The 12,374-nt window shown below is 41.9% G+C and overlaps 1 long non-coding RNA gene across 1 annotated transcript; it reads left to right on the forward strand.

Moving 5' to 3' along the window:
* The first annotated feature begins 2,116 nt into the window (after positions 1-2,116).
* LOC110339648 lies at positions 2,117-6,579 on the forward strand. The gene is made up of 2 exons (XR_002381680.1): positions 2,117-2,210; positions 6,229-6,579. It is a non-coding gene; the product is annotated as an uncharacterized LOC110339648 (long non-coding RNA).
* The last annotated feature ends 5,795 nt before the right edge of the window (positions 6,580-12,374 follow it).

Raw genomic sequence — 12,374 nt, forward strand, 5'->3', positions numbered from 1 at the left:
TCAGAAAAGACTTGGAACTTTTAAACATTGTTGAGACTGTTATAGACTTTGGAGACTTTTGAAATTGGACTAAATACAATTTTACATTATGATATAGCAACAAGCCTGTAAGAACCAGAGTGGAATGTGGTGGTTTGAAAAAGAATTGCCCTCACCGGGCAGTGGTGGCACACGCCTTTAATCCCAGCACTCGGGAGGCAGAGGCAGGCGGATCTCTGTGAGTTCGAGGCCAGGCTGGACCGACAGCCTCAAAACAATACAGAGAAACCTTGTCTCATAAAAACCAAAAAAAAAAAAAAAAAAGAATTGCCCTCATAGGCTCCTACAGTTTGAATTCTTAGTTTCTTCACAACAATACATCAATGACTAAGACACCTTATTTCAAAAACATATACAGATGATAGATAGATCGATGGATGGATAGATAGACAGACAGATAGACAGACAGACAGAAAGAAAGAAATATTCCAATCTAAACTGGGCCTGATATGTCATGCCTATAATCCCAACAGTCAGATGGTTGAGACAAAAGGATTGCAGCAAGTTCTAGGTCAGCCTTGTCTCAAAAAAACAAAAGCCCAAACAAAACAAAATCCCAATATACTATACACTATTTGTATATATTAGAATAAAAATAAACTATTAGAAAAATTATCATATAAGGTAACTTAAAATATTTATTTCATTTTGTATGTATGAGTCTTTTGCCTGGATGTGTGTATTACACCACATATGTGTCTAGTGTCTGTGGCAGATTCCCTAGAACTGGAGGTATGAAGCTTGTGAGCCACCATGTGGGCGCTGGGAACTGAACCTGGGTCCCCCACAAGAGCAGTAAGTCCTCTTAACTGCTGAGTCATCTCTCCAGCCTCAATATGTAGTATTTTTTGACCAGAATACAAATCTGTGTTTTTTCTTATTTTCTTTTCATTAGTTTAAATCCTTGAGAGGTAATGTTTTATTTTATAAAGTATTTTGTTTTGGTTTTTCGAGACAGGGTTTCTCTGTGGCTTTGGAGGCTGTCCTGGAACTAGCTCTTGTAGACCAGGCTGGCCTCGAACTCACACAGATCCGCCTGCCTCTGCCTCCCGAGTGCTGGGATTAAAGGCATGCGCCACCAATGCCCGGCCTATAAAGTATTTTTAATGACTCATTTATTTTTACTTTTTATGTACATTGGTGTGTTTTGTCTGCATGTATGTCTGTGTGAGTACGTCAGATTCCCTGAAACTGGAGTTACAGGCACTTGATTGTCAACCACCATGCAGGTGCTGGGAACTGAACTCAGAACCTCTGGAAGAGCAGCCAGTGGTCTTAACCACTGAGTTGCCTCTCCAATTCTGAGAGGGAATATTTTCAAATGACATCTAAAAACAATTAGGCCAAATTTTTACTATTAGAGATGACAGTATGAAATATTCATCAAATGTATAAAAAAGTATTGAACCAGGTGGCACATGAGTATAATACCACTCAAAAGGAATCTGAGTTTGAGGTTAGTGAGGATATACAGTGATAGTTTGTTTCAAAAATAAATAAGTTTTAAAGCACATTCCCTTACTTTCTGTTTTTATATTGTCACATGCAGTACCAAGAAATCCACTGACTGGCACCACTGCAGAAACTACACAGGTAATAGCTTTGCACAGTGTGCATAACATAGCATAATATTTAACTAACTTACATAATGGTCCTTCAGTTAACAACTTTGGCCCAATCCGGTCTTGAAAATTAAACCAGGTTTTAAAGAAAGACTCCTCCATCCCTGCACCAGATATATTCAATAAATATGCTAAAAGAAAGCCCAGTGTGCAAAGCCAGGAGTGATGGCTCATGCCTTTCATCCCAGAAGCAGAGGCAAGCAGGTGATGGATCTCTCTGAGTAGGAAGGCTAGCCTGGTCTACATACATATAGCGTTCCAGGACAGCTAAGGCTACATATAGCAGGTCAAAAAAGGCTAAAATAAATGACTATTTTACAATATCCTTTAAGGGGAAAAAGTCACTAATTACAAGACACAAGAATTCTTCATCAGAGACTATCGTATGGAAGGAATTTGGATGGTGCCCTGGTCTTGAATGAACTACAAATGTTTTCTGTTTATTTATTTCTTTTAGCATACAGACATCAAGCAAAAGAAATAAACACCCCCAAATTGCAGGAAGAAACAGCTGGCAGAATTGTGGAAAGTTTTGTAATTCTGGCAAAGGTGAGGCAAGCCAAGGACACAGCAGGAGTCAAACAGAGCAAAATTAAAATTTCAATCAAGTCTCAATTGTGCTTCTAGGTGCCTGGCAACCGATCGGATTTTGATAGTAGCACTATGTTAGGGAGAATTTCACATGAAAATTAGAGAGAGAGACAGAGACAGAGACAGAGACACAGAGAAAGACAGAGAGAGAGACACACACAGACACACAGAGACACAGAGAGATAAAGACAGAGAGAGAGAGAGAGAGAGAGAGAGAGAGAGAGAGAGAGAGAGAGAGAGAGAGAGAGAGAGAGAGAGATCTGCTGAGGCACTTGGAGATTTTACCGGGAGATAACTGGCTGGGTAGAAAAACAAGGATTAGGAACAGAAAGTCAGGCAGAGCCTGTGCTCTGGAGCAGAGCACCGCACAATTCGATGCTCACACAGTCGTGGGACTCTGAACACGCTTCTTTGAACGCACAGGCTGGGTCTGGGCCTGAGGGTGGGTCTGTCCTTGTAGCCAGCTCTCACAGAAAGACCCCAGGTTGCTGCTGCTCTGAGCAGCTCAGGGTTCTGGGATCTGGCAGAGTCTGGCTTCTCTCCCACCAGACCTAACATGGAGTCTTGTCACTGGTGAGTCACACATTGCACTTACCTGCCAGGCTGCTGCTACAGAGACAATGGGAGCCAGGAAAAGGCCAGAGCCCCTTCCCCCAGGTGGCCTGGGGCGGCTCTGCTTCCTCTCCTATGCCACAGAGGCCCAGGAATGTTGGGCCCAGCACAAGGAGTCCACCACCACCCTTGTGATGAATACTTTTGCCCAAGGCTAAGCCCAGAGGAGCTGCAGCCTTCAGAGGCAGAGGAGAGATGATTATGAAAGAGATGAGCGATACCGAGAACGCAGAGCTGGCACCTGCATAGATAGGGGCACTTGCTGTTCCAGCTCCGAGCAGGAACAATGGCAGTTTACAAAGAAGAGAGCTCTCAGCTTCGGAAGATGGTATCTCCAGAATAAAAGGCTTGCCACTCCAGGGCAACCCGACTGCCTATGCGCAGCTACATTTCACTACCATTTTTTTTTATTACGAGGGAACAGCACCCTGTAAGGCAGCAGGAAACGCTGCTTCTGGGGGGCTTTCCTTGCCAATGTGCTTCTGTCCTGAAAATGTAATACCCAAATGCATGTTGATGGTGTCTGGAGGTAAAGTCACATTAAGTGAAGTCGTCAGGGTAGGACTCCCATGAGAAGACTTAGAATGGCTTGAGCCGACAACTGTTTATGTCTCATGTACCACACGATTTTACAGCAAGAAGGGCTGCATCTTGAACTTGCCACCTTCTAGAACTAGGAACCAAACAACGTTTTGCTCCTTGTAAATTATCTACTTTCTGGTGTTTGATTATAAGAAAAGGAAACACACTAAGAAGACCCACAGAGGCAAGTTCTAGTGCCTGTTTTACTTCCCTGTATGTGGGCCTGATTCTGTTCTGTTTGATTTGCTTTGCACAGCTTGTGCTGTGTTGTTGGCAACTGGATGTTTTAGAGATATTGGAGCAAATCTAGATACTGATTCTCCCCTATCTCCCAGGGCCAATTGGTTACTCATTTGACTGGCTTAGTGGAGTGAGTCGAGATTCCTGCACCATGCAGAGCCGTTTGATGCCTTTCTCAGAGGTTACAACCCTGGACACATACCACAGTCTCCAGAAACACCAGGGTTATGCAGTTAGGTTCTCTCTGACCTCATCTAGCTGCTCTAACAGAAATGATATCACACCCAGCTAGTGTGCTTCATTCATTTGTAGCTCTGTTTTTGATACATCATAAAGCATCAATTGTGCCTCAATCTGATCAATCTCCTTTTCAGGGACAACAATACTGGCCAACTATGAAGCTTGCTCCTACTTCAGGACAGTTCTTAGCTGTCTCTTCTTCATTCTCTCTTTTAATCTTCTAGAAGGTCTATTATTTCACTTGGCACCACAAACCCAGTGGAGCCCCTGGCTCTCTTTTAATTGCTCACCTCCAGGATGGCCATTTTTCCGTAATGTCCCAGGTACGAACTGTCCATGCTCTACTTTAAAATACTTCCTCGAAGACTGAGTGGTAAAGCTTTTTGTCCACTTGGGCTCTCTCTCCTCTTGGGCAAGATCTCTGTAACACTGCACTTGAAGTGGGTGGAGGGCGGAGAACTAGTGGCCTGCCTCTCCCAGACGGACACATTTGCTTTATAAGATGGGCCTTGAGAGGGGTGTCACACCCTGGTCTTCCTGGCTCATCTTGCCCTTCCCGGTATGGAACCTCCACCTTGTGAGCAGGCTAGAGTGCCAGGCACGCAGTAAGACTTCTGTCCAAAGGTAGAGGGGGAATGAAATGACCTCCCGTCCTCTGCCTTCTAGTTGCCTAGGATTCAGCTTCTATATGGCTCTGAGGAGGATGAGAAATGCTGATGTCCTGCTCTTCCTTAGCATGAAACCATAACCCCATCCTGGGAATATCATAAACTCGTGCATTCAAACTTACCCGATTCTTCGAATCCATGCAATTGTTTTGTTAATGCTAAAGTAATCTCAGTTTTTAAAGGAAGAAATAGAGCCCCTGTGTTTTGAAGTTATATTCCCAGAAAAAGATTCCTTCACAGGGAGTAGGTGGAGGGATGTGGGAAAGAGTTTGTGGCCCAAATGCCATAGGTTCCCATTGTCCATACTACGGTTTAATAGATTTTCTTCAGTGTTTCTCCATTTTCTTGTCATATTTAAAAACAATTCAGAAAGCCGGGCGTTGGTGGCGCACACCTTTAATGTCAGCACTTGGGAGGCAAAGGCAGGCGGATCTCTGTGAGTTCAAGGCTAGCCTGGTCTACAAGAGCTAGTTCCAGGACAGCCTCCAAAGCCACAGAGAAACCCTGTCTCGAAAAACCAAAAAAATAAAAAAATAAAAATAAAAACAATTCAGAGACATAATCCCCCTCATCTTATTTTATTTTATCTTTGGGTTTTTTTTTTTTTGAGACAGGGTCTTGCTATGTAACCCAAGGTTGCCTCAAATTCATGATCCTCCTGTCTCAGTCTCCTGAGCGAACATGATACCCTGCAAAGCTTCTTTTTTTTTTTTTTTTGAGACAGGGTGGTCCCAAGTCCTTGAATTTAACATGCTTATGCCTCAGCCTTTCGGGGGGCAAGGATTACAGGCATGTCCAACCACACTTGGCAACTGTGAGGGGTGTGTGTGTGTGTGTGTGTGTTGAGGTAGACAAGGTCTCACTATGCAGCTCAGGTTTGCCTCTTACTCACAGTCATACCCCAAAACAATTTTCACCAGTTAAATGGATATTTCATTGAGGTGTTTATCTACCAATTTCCTCATCTCACTAATTTCTAAGTCTTCTACCACAATACTGTCTTCTTTAGAAATAGGTGAAAAATCAAAGTTTGTTTGGTGATAGTATAACTTCATGCTTTCACTCTTGATTATTTCAACCCAGTGCATTTTTATGATGAGAAACTTAAAATCCACTCTCGTAGTTTTCCTTCCTTCTTTCCTTCATTTCTGTTGTCTTTCTTTTTAGACAAGGTAACAGTCTCTCCTGGAGCCCAAGCTGGCTTCAAACTTGCTATGTACTGAGGATGACCTTAAAGTTCTTATCCTCCTGCCTCAACTTCCTGAGTGCTAGAATTCAAGAGTGTCCCTCCACAGTAGCTTTGTTCACCTCTGGGGATCAATTCTCCAGCCTCTTGTAAGAAGCTGGGAGAGATTCCCCAGCCCCCTCTCAGATTTCTTGAACTTATTCCTCCTACAATATTATTGGACTCTGCATTCTGTCCCAGAATCACTGATGACAAGGTTGGTTTTTTGTTGTTGTTTTGTTTTTAGAATTTCAGACACAAACATTTGTATTTTTAATTTTCTGGTATACCTTTCTGTGGGTTTTGACAGACAAGAACAAGCGCCATTCTTGTAAAGCCCATAATAGCTTCAACTCTTCCTTATTTCCCAAGCCCTGGTAACCATTGGTCTGTTTCATTTCTGTTTTAGACATAATGATGGCCCACATTCTACTATCAGAAACCTGGGAGTGCTGCCTTATATGGCAAAAGAACTTTACAGGATGCGATTCTATCAAGGATCTTGAGAAGAAATCGTCTGGTGTTATCTATCCATGTGGGCCCTAAATGTAATGACAAGAATCCTTAAAATAAGACTGAGAGGGGGAAGGAGGAAGTAAGATGTGAGACTGGATACCAGAGGACTCAGCTATGGAATGCAGATAGCCTCAGAGCTAGAAAAGAAAAGCCCCTGCCAATACCTTGCCTGAAGGCTGATAAAGCAGACCCTGCATTTTCATCCTCCAGAAGTGTAAGAGAATACATTTATGTTGTTAAAAGCTATTCAGTCTGTGGTGGTACTTGGTTACAGAGCAATAGGAAACAAACACACATTCCTATAGTATAGTCTCTCTTTTTTTTCAAAATGTCATATATAAGGAAACTTACAATTAGTTTAACTCTTTTATGTTCTTACCCTGAAAGACTACATTTAAAATTTGTTCATGTTACAGAACATGCTGGCTCATGCCTTTAATCTCAGCACTCAGGAGGCAGAGGCAGATAGATCTCTGTGAGTTGGAAGCCAGACTAATCTACACAGAGAGCTCCAGGCCAGCTAGGGGTACATAGTAAGTCTAAAATTCATCTGTGTTTATATATATTTTACCACTATGAAAGGAGAGATTTATCCTAATTGGTAAATGAATTAATAGACCTTCTCTTAGACTCTTTATCAATTCACCAGTTGAAGGACATCTTGAATGTTCATAATTTTGTTGGTTTTTTATTATCTTGGTAAGTAGCTCAGGCTAGCTTTAACTCATTATGTAGATCAGGTTTTTTTATGAATAAAGGTGCTGTAAATATTTGCACATAGTTTTTATGTCATATAGATTTTCAATTCACTTGGCTACTTAAGAAAACCCATAAGCTTTTAGACTGTGGAAACAAATCAACTATCATTACCAGAGAAACAGATTATTAAGTGATACAAAAAAGAATTACAGGCTTGTTAAGGCCAAAGTTACATTTAAAAAACAAGCCACAAGCTCTGAGTTCCAGACCTCTTTTCTGGAAATAAATTCAAAGATATTTAAGAAACCAGAAAAGTATCTTATCCTATTGCTGTGTGTGTGTGTGTGTGTGTGTGTGTGTGTGTGCACGCACCCGTGTGTGCTGTGGTCACAGTGCTTATTTTCATAACACAAAGAACACTGGCCTAAGGAACTCACATCTTTTAGCAACCCTGCTCTTTGACCCTAAAGGAGATATCACTTATCCCTCCAGGCAGCTCCTTGCAAAGCAACTCAGGTATAATAGCCTTCCTCCTGGCTTTGCATTCTTGGCATACCCCAAAAAAGAAAAACAGAGGCAGCCCAGCTCACACAGGATTGTATCTCCCAACAATATGCCCTGAGGGAAACTAGGCTGTCTCCCCCTTCTACAAGAAGTAGACAAGATGTACTCTGCCTGATGTTTTGCCCCTAGGACTATCTTCCTCTCCACTGTCCTGCAGGGGCTAGAATGCAGCTACTGTGATCTTTTGATGGTGGTAGTTCTGTACCCTTTCTCTGTTGACTGGTCATGGGGATCTTCCAGAAAGATGTAAATGTGGGTAAAAGGAAAAATAGCCTACAAGACTCAAATGCAATGGGTGTCTGAACTACCTACCTCTTTGAGTCCCACAGTTGACTTGTGCTTTTTAAGCACCCTAAGACCCAAATCGACACAACATGGTCACGTTGTGATGGTAAAGGGCTAGGCATGCTCAGTCTAGCTCTAATGGCTCATAACAAGAGCCCTAACTCATTCCTCTTCCATCTTCCAGATCTTGTATCTGTCCATGCCTCTTAGAAGTTGGAGGGCAAGGAATCCTGTCAGTCACAGTCACTTTCTGTGACACAGAAGGGTAGAAAGGGTCTGGAAGGGTGGGGAAAGATATTCAACACAGCCCATAAATGGCATTAATGTCATTGGTGTGTTTTTTTTCAAAAGCATTAAGCCATTCTTGGGAAAGTTCCAAACAAAACACCACTCCACACTCCTTTCAATTTACATAGTAGTTCCATTCCTGGAAAATTCCATGTACATTCAAGCCATACAAAAACTACTTTGAGTTATGCTTGCTTCAGCAGCGATATGCTAAAACTGGAGTTATACAGAGAAGTGACCTATGACCCCCACACTAGGACTAAATGGAGCTTTGTGAACATATTCCCTAGATTTATTTGAAGCAATTTTAGAAATAGAAAACAAGGACTTTGGAGAGATAATTACAGATAGGTATTTAAAATACATGGATGTCAGGGGAATATTTGAAAAGTATGTAAGATGTGGAAAAAAATCTTTAAAAATGTCACATGCAGTCTGAAACACAGTAACATTCTTGGCTCATGTCTACTACTTGTTAAGAGACTTTGTCAGTAGATTCCTGTTAATCACTATAATGACCAAAATGTTCCCCATGTTTTTGAAGCACACCTTGGGGGGATGCTGCCCACAGTAATACACATTCTCTTAAGGTAAAACATTCAACATAACAGAATTTCCATATGAAACTTTACCTACTTAGTGTATGGTGCCACACTGAACAGAAGAAATGACGTCTCCATATATGAGTCTCCATTCAATCCAGCACACAGAAGAAATCTCTCACCCAAAGAATTTCCTGTCTTTTGCTTGTGTGTTTGTTTAATGTTTAACTCTGAATTAGAATTTTCTGACTTAGTACAAAGATAATACTGACTAAATGGAACAAGTATACTTTCCACTGAGCTTTAAAAAACAGTTAGTAACTACCCACATTTCCTATCACTTGAAAATATAATATTTAGGTATAATATTCCTTTTTTCCTCTTGAAGACAATATGTCACTACATAGTCCTGGCTGGGCTGGAATTTTCTAGATCAGGCTGGCTTTGAATTTATAAAATCTGTCTGCCTCTGCCTCCCAAGTGCTGGAATTAAAGACCTATGCCACCACACCTGGCAAATTTCCTTTGTTATGACAGAAAAACCTCCACTGTGTGTATATGCCGCCTTTTATTCATTCATCTGGGAACAGGCATCTATGCTGATTGCTATCCAGGAACTCACCGTGTAGCCCAGACTGACCTCAAACTCACAGCAATCCTCTTGTCTTAGTCTCCTAACACTGGGATGACAAGTGTTAGTGGGCCAGCCCTTGCTTTTCTTTCGGGGTGGGGGGTGTCTCATATCCGCCTCAAACCCTTAATTCATCGGCCTGTTTCCTGAGTTCTAGGATTGCAAACATACACTGCTACACCAAGTTTCTTGTTATAAAACATTGGCCATCATGTCCTAATAATTTCATTCTCCTAATCACTGCCCTAATAATTCCATTAAAGTGTATGAGGGACAGGGGTTGGAGAGATAGCACAGCAGTTAAAGTGTTTGCTACTCTTTTGGGGAACTGGAGTTGGGTTCCCAACACTCACATGGCAGTTCACAACTACCTTTAATTCCAGTTCCAGGGATCTGATGGCATCTACTGTCACCTGCTTGCACGTGGTCTGTGCACATCAGTCACACACATAAACATAATCTTTTTTAAAAAAATTTTTAAGTGTTTGTTATGTTTGGCTAAATCCGTCACCCTTTCCACATTAGCTGGCATTCACCTGAGGAGTACAGCTTTTCCTCATAGTTTAGTGATATTTAGTTAACAGAAATATATGCAATATTCTGAAAGGGTTGGGTAAAAAGCTGAATTTTGCATTATTAATGCCCATTCTTCACAATAAATAATTAACTTAATTTTTGCAAATGCTTATCCACTTTGTTCTTCCTATGTTATTTTGAGCTAAATCGTACATGCAAATAGTTCATTTATTTCTTTTTTAACTAACTTTTTGAGTCAGGGTCTCTCTATATAGTCCTGGCTGTCCTGGAGCTCACTGTGTAGACAACGCTGGCTTTGGGACTAAAGGCCTGAGTTACCATCTCGGGATAATTAACTTTTTTAGATTTATTTATGCTGTGTGACTTTGCCATCATGTATGCATATATAACATGTGCATGCCTGATGCCTTTGGATGTCAGAAAAGGGTGTCAGATCCCCTGGGACTGGAATTATAGGGATTTGGGAATTCCCATTTGGGTGCTCTTTAACTGCTAAGCCAATTTTCTAGCCCCATAAATAGTTAATTTAATATATTTCTTTTAACACTTTTATTTATTATGATTGCGAGCACAGGATGTGTGTGGGTATGGGTTTGGCATGCCGTATCGAGCATGTGGTGGTCAAAGGACAACTGTGTAGAGATGGTTCTCTCTATCTTTACATGGGTTCCGGGGATAGAACTCATAGAACTCAGGTTGTCAGGGTTTCACGGCAAGCCCTTTAGCCACTGAACCATCTCCCCAGTCCCAATATCTTCTTTTGATACTGAATGTTTTCAGACTTTCCCTGATTTGAACATCATTACTAGGTCATGGACTTTCATGTAAATTCAGTTTCTCTCATTTCATTGCCACCATTAGCCTTTATATGCTATAAAAATTATGACTCTCCAATGAAACAAGACCCCATTTATCCTTGAGATCTCTCTCTCTCTCTCTCTCTCTCTCTCTCTCTCTCTCTCTCTCTCTCTCTCTCTCTCTCTCTCTCTCTCTCTCTCCTGGCCTCAAATTCAGTCTGCCTCTACCTCCCGCGTGCTGGGATTAAAGGCCTGCGCCACCATGTCTGGCTTGAACATTACTGACTTGAAGCACCATAAAAACATCCTTGGCTCTTTGTCTACTTTCCTTGCTCCTTATCTGCAATAAGCTATTTCTGCAAATGACTCAACTCCCTTTTAATGGGGGAATGAGCTAAAAGACAACAAGCTGAGCACTAGTGACACTCATTACAAAGCTGGAAAATCCATACATATTTGTGGCAGACAAACTCTACAGGGGCCCCCATAATCCCTGCCTCCCTGCTTCTGTCTTCAGGCTCCTCAGGAACTCCTCCTCTTGAATGTAAGAGAAGTTGCCACTTTCATCTAACCAGTAGTATATAGCAAAGGTGACAGGGACGAACAAGATCTTCACTGTTGTTATTTTATTTTTGAGATAGGAGCTCATGTACCTCAGTGTATCTGAGGATGACCCTGTATTTTTAATCCTCTTGCTTCAACATCCAGAGAGCTGGGATTCCGGGAGTGTACCAGTTCACCCAGTTTATAAGGTGCTGGAGAGTGAACCCAGGCCCTCGAGCATGCTAGGCGGCACTCTATCAGCTGCCCTATTCCCAGCCCTGGTTTTGGTTTCCGTCTCCCAAGTGCTAGGATTATCTGTGCACCATCGCAGCTGGCTTTTTTTCTACTTTTTCTGTCTGTCTGTATGTTTGTGGGTGTGCATATCATGCTATGTGCATGTGAAGGTCACAGGACAATTGTTTTTTTCCTGCCAAGTAGTTTCCAGAATTGAACTCAGGTCATCAGGTTTGGAGACAAGTTTCTTTACATGCTGAACCATCTTGCCAGCTCATGTCTTTTTCTTTCCTTCTTTCCTTCTTTCCTTCTTTCCTTCTTTCCTTCTTTCCTTCCTTCCTTCCTTCCTTCCTTCCTTCCTTCCTTTTTTGTAGCCTAGGCTGGCCTCACATTCTTGGCAATACCCCTGCCTCAACTGAACATATACATGATTATATTATGTATATAACTACATGATGTCCCTCTTGTAGGGAGACTTCCTCCTTTGCTGGCTTTAAAGAAGCAAACTGACTACCAAGAGGGCCACGTGGCAAGGAATTGGGGACAGTTTCTGGCTGACAGCCCACAAGAAACTGAGGCTAAATGTGCCAGTTTGAGTTTGGAAACAAACCACAGCCAAATTCAACTGATTTTCTGTCTTGTTTCTTTGGTGCAGAAGAGGGAGCTGGACCTTGGACCCAGGGCCTCAGGTATGCTAAGCACGTGCTCTGCCTCTGCAGTAAGATTTCGGAGACTCTGAAGCAGATCACGCAGATACTCCCTAACCCAGCTTCCTGGCTAAAGCCACGGGTCACACTCCTGACTCACAGGAAGTATAAAAAAGTGATGTTTCAAGCCTCTACAGGTTGTGGTAAGATTATTAAACAGGAATAGATAACTGATGTAATTCTACTTTTTAAGTTTAAGTTTGTTTCATTTT

Source organism: Mesocricetus auratus, unplaced genomic scaffold (assembly GCF_017639785.1).
Source record: "Mesocricetus auratus isolate SY011 unplaced genomic scaffold, BCM_Maur_2.0 Super-Scaffold_100003, whole genome shotgun sequence".
NCBI lineage: Eukaryota > Metazoa > Chordata > Mammalia > Rodentia > Cricetidae > Mesocricetus > Mesocricetus auratus.